The following is a 5,122-nucleotide window of genomic DNA, read 5'->3' as shown; positions in this document are numbered from 1 at the left end:
TACAGGGACTAAAGTACACTTGAATCTGTAGGATCACCTCGAATCTCATCAGGGCTTCCCTGGCCCACTTTACATAGTAATTGGATGGTTACAACTCCTTCATCTATAGAATGATATTTTCATGAAAATACAGGGGAATAAAAAATTACTGTGGGGCTCACCTATTTGGGTTTTGTAAATGAAGTGATATATTCACCCCCTTTTCTTCCCCGGGCCACCCCCTTTAGTGTATTTTTTACCATGGTTTCAAATTTCGGTTTCGGAATGCGTTTCAAGCCAAAATTTCAAAATTTCCGACGAAATCTAACAAAATCAAATAAAGTAATATTTATCTCCAAAATTTTTGCTGAAATTACAGAGATTTTGGGAAAATATTAAATAATGATTAAAATCCATATTTTTTTGGTGATATTCCTTAAATTTGGGACGAAATTTCGGTCAAAATAAAGTATCTTTTCGGATATTAGCGATTTCACATTCGGTATCCACCGAAATTTAAAACCATGTTTATGAGAACTCACTTCTGAGTTTTTCTAAACCATTTGCCCTGCTGTAGATAGGCCGTGCCGGAAAACATGTTAGGATGATTCTAACCCCTTCAACTCGGTTTTAGCTCCGGTTGGGTTGGCATTTCATAATCTCAAATTACGTCAGGGTTGGAAAAAAATCAACCCAATTTTATTTTTGGTTAAGTTAGGTATCTTGACTATTATGTACAGGAGGCTGCCAACGTGACCCGTATATTTCTCATGTATAGGAGACAGATATCTGGCCGACTATGTTTTGATAAAGGGGACAACCTCACCTTGTTATATATATATATATATATATATATATATATATATATATATATATATATATTTTTTTTTTCCGTCGTGTTTGATGAAGTTGAGGAACTTTTCTTGTTTTAAATGTTTTAACCAACGGTCATTTTATTTTAGGTTGGGTTAGGGTTGGGGCTTCGGGAACCCCAACACCACCCCCCAACACACACACACACACACACACACATATATATATATATATATATATATATATATATATATATATATATATAGAGAGAGAGAGAGAGAGAGAGAGAGAGAGAGAGAGAGAGAGAGAACGGTTCCTACACGTATGTGTAGAGAGTTCTCTACACACTAGCTTAAAATACAGTGGGGGCCCACATTGTTTGGGTGATCCAAGCCATCCATGTTAAAGGCCCTCACATAGATAGGGTGTCTACAAAAAATCAGATCCATAGGATCATCCCAACCCTACTATTTGTGGAGGTAAAATGGATGTCTTTAAACCTTCACAAATTAGTTCATTTTTTGCCTCCAAAGTTCGAATGGTTAGGATGATCCTATGGATCTGATTTTTTGTGCACACCTTATCTATGAGAGGGCCTTAAAAATGAATGGTTTGGATCACCCAAATAATGTGGCCCCCACTGTATTTTAAGCTAGTGTGTAGATAACTTATCTACACATGTGTGAATGAACCGGTCCCTCATATATATATATATATATATATATATAGGAGATTCTGCGGTCTGTGTTTTTATAACTGGACAAACTCACCTTGTTTTACATGTTTTTACTAGGTCCGGGTTGAGGCCTCTGGCAATTCGAGCCAACCTAACTCCATATATATAGAAGGCTAATATCTGCATGTACATGTTTTGATAATGGGATAAACTCAACTTGTTTTACATGTTTTAACCACCTGTCACAGGCTATTACAATTTTGCAAAAGTTCTAAGGAGCCACTGAGATAAGTTTAAAACAAGTTCTAGAGTCTTCCTCTTTCGTTGTCTACATCGGCGGCCGCACTTCAGTTGCCAGTCGCCCTACGTATCTCTTCCGCATAGTAAGATCCTGTTCATCAAACCAAAGGAGGCTCTGCCGTTCTGTTTGTAAATTTATATTTCTCGCTGGGTTCGAGCCTCCGACCTCGTGATTAAAGAACAAAGCCTTTGACGATTGAGCTAGTGGCTATCAATATCAGCACAGTGGGGATTGCGAGATCGAGTTGAGAAATTATACATCGGTACTGTTTTGAAATAATTATGTAACAACCATTTTAGAGTAATCACTCTAACTTGCAATTCGAGCCAACCTAACTCCATAACTCCATATATATATATATATATAGGAAACTAATATCTTCATGCACATGTTTTGATAATGGGATAAACTCACCTTGTTTCACATGTTTTAACCACCTGTCACAGTCACAGGCTACTACAATTTCGCAATACTTCTAAGGAGCCACTCAGAGATAAGTTTAAAACAAGTTAAGTCGTCCCATTATCAAACACAGTTGTGCTGATATTGATAGCCACTGTATATGTGTACGTTATATAACTATATGATATCAGTGTTTCCAAATCTCTATTCCATCTCTCAACTCTCCCATTCTCACACAGAAGTCTAGAGTCTTCCTCTTTCGTTGTCTAAATCGGCGGCCGCCCTTCAGTTGCCAGTCGCCCTACGTATCTCTTCCGCATAGTAAGATCCTGTTCATCAAATCAAAGGAGGCTCCGCCTTTCTGTTTGTGAATTTATATTTCTCTCTTTTTGGTAGGTAAGCTGGGTTCGAACCTCCGACCTCGTGATCAAAGAACAAAGCCTTGACCATTGAGCTAGTGGCTATCAAATTCAGCACCGCGGGAGATTGGGAGATTTGAGAAATTATACATCGGTACTGTTTTGAAATAATTATGTCACTCTACCATTTTAGAGTAATCACTCTAACTTGCAATTCGAGCCAACCTAACTCCAAAACTTCTAAGGAGCCACTCAGAGATAAGTTTAAAACAAGTTAAGTCGTCCCATTATCAAAACACAGTTGTGCTGATATTGATAGCCACTATATATGTGTACGCTATATAAGCGTACCATATCAGTTTTTCCCACATCTCTATTCCATCTCGCAACTCTCCCATTCTCACACAGAAGTCTAGAGTCTTCCTCTTTCGTTGTCTACATTGGCGGCCGCACTTCAGTTGCCAGTCGCCCTACGTATCTCTTCCTCATAGTAAGATCCTGTTCATCAAATCAAAGAAGGCTCCGCCCTTCTGTTTGTAAATTTATATTTCTCTTTTTTTGGTAGGTAAGCTGGGATCGAACCTCCGAACTCGTGATTGAAAAACAAAGCCTTGACCATTGAGCTAGTGGCTATCAATATCAGCACGGCGGGAGATTGGAGAATGGGAGAGTTGAGAAATTATACCTTGGCACTGTTTTGAAATAATTACATCAGTCTAACATTTTTGAGTAATCACTCTAGTATTTTAGAGTAATCACTCTAACATGTAATTACTCAAAATGTCATTAAGTCACTCTAAAATGTAGAAGTCAACGAATGTTAAATGCACTCTGGTGATGTGCAGCCAATGGGAGAACCCTTTCATCTCATTTTTGCAAGGGTTCCCTTCAGTCTACAATTCCACTTCCATCATTTATATTTATTTTTGGGGTATATAGTTGAGCAATCTAATCTAACTTCTAACTACTATATATAAAGGCGGAATCGTGGGTTAAGTTCTTCCACCCTTTGCCAAAAATCCCATCTATATCCCAGCTGTATTATGCCTATTCTCTTTAACAATAAGTCATGATATTAACTACTTTCTTTAGGGTGAAATCGTAATCTACATACGAAAAGTACCAACACAGGGTACATGTCTATGACAATTACGAAAGAAAAAATACCAAGAAGAGGCAAAGACATGACAATGACGAAACAACTACTTTATATTACTCATGGAGGACACTTGCAAAATATTGACGGATTCCAGGCACCTCAAGAAGAACAACAATTATGGAAACCTCTATCGATTGGAGGGCTAGGATAATATTAAATAATATTAAAAATTACTAAAGAGGAACAACAATTATGGAAACCTCTATTGATTGGAGGGCTAGGATAATATTAAATTATATTAATAACTATTTAATATTATCCAAAAATTTTAGCCGATATTACCGAAATTTCTGTCAGAATTCTATACGAGAAAAATAGCCGTTAATTGATTTAGTCGAATTCCAGGCGAAATCCGCGAAATCCATAAAAATCAATTTAAATGATACTTTAACTCGGTCAAAATTTCAATAATTTTGGCCGAAATTTCAGGATAATATTAAATAAGGGATAAAATCCATATTTTTTGGGATATTCCTTAAATTTCGGAATGGGATTTCGGGGGGAAATGAAATTTCGATCGAAAATTTGAAAATTCGGAACAAAATTTCCAAGCAAAACCAAATTTCGTTAGAAATTTCATACCATTTTGGGTTGACTGGATTTGGATTTCGGTTGAAATTTCAAACTATGCTTAAGAGCGAGATTTTAAATTTTAATTTAAGTTTCGATTGTCTTGGAAATGTGGACGTTTCGATTTCAGATGAAAATTTCAGTAAAAGATAAAGTAATACTGTTTTCCCTATTATATGAATAGATCCAAGATAGTTGTTCCTTTTAATGAACTCCAGTATTAGTTTGCCACTTCATTTTGCACTATTTGAACTGATATTTGGGTCCCACGTGCAACTCACGTACATTTTTCCTAGTTATTCTACAATGGTAAATAGGGTTGCAAATCATGGATGAAATGGGTCAATATAAATATCTTGTTAGTCCACAGATTGGCCCAAGACTACGCCTTTGTATGGGATGCGTGGTAAAGGACTAGAAAATGATTGTTTTGTCATTACACAAAAATTATATACATCGCTGACTGTTTTGAAATAGAAGGTGAACATATACAAAATCTGTTGTCTTATCAGCGTTAATGGACCGTTCACACGACCAAACTGACCCAAGATTACCATTGGCTGTAGCGAAGGAATAGAACATGACTGTTTTGGCATCATATACAAGGGTACTACGTTGAAATTGCAGGTAAAAATATTAAATAGCAGGACAACAATATAGCTTGTATGCCTTGGGCCAACCCGAACACAATCATACCCAACCAGATTTGGAAATATGGGTTTGTCGGATTAGGTTACAGTTAAGTGATTTAGAGGCGAGTTGGGTTAGGGTGGTCCCTCCTTAGGGTGGGTCAGGTTAGGGTTGAAGTAATGCTACATCGGGTTGGCTTTGATAGGACCCAAGGCTGCCCCAGTTGCAGCCCC

The sequence above is a fragment of the Tasmannia lanceolata genome, unplaced genomic scaffold (genome assembly GCF_043159265.1).
Source record: "Tasmannia lanceolata isolate RefF3 unplaced genomic scaffold, GAP_Taslan_0.1 ptg000003l, whole genome shotgun sequence".
NCBI lineage: Eukaryota > Viridiplantae > Streptophyta > Magnoliopsida > Canellales > Winteraceae > Tasmannia > Tasmannia lanceolata.
Note: the sequence above shows the minus strand (reverse complement) of the source record.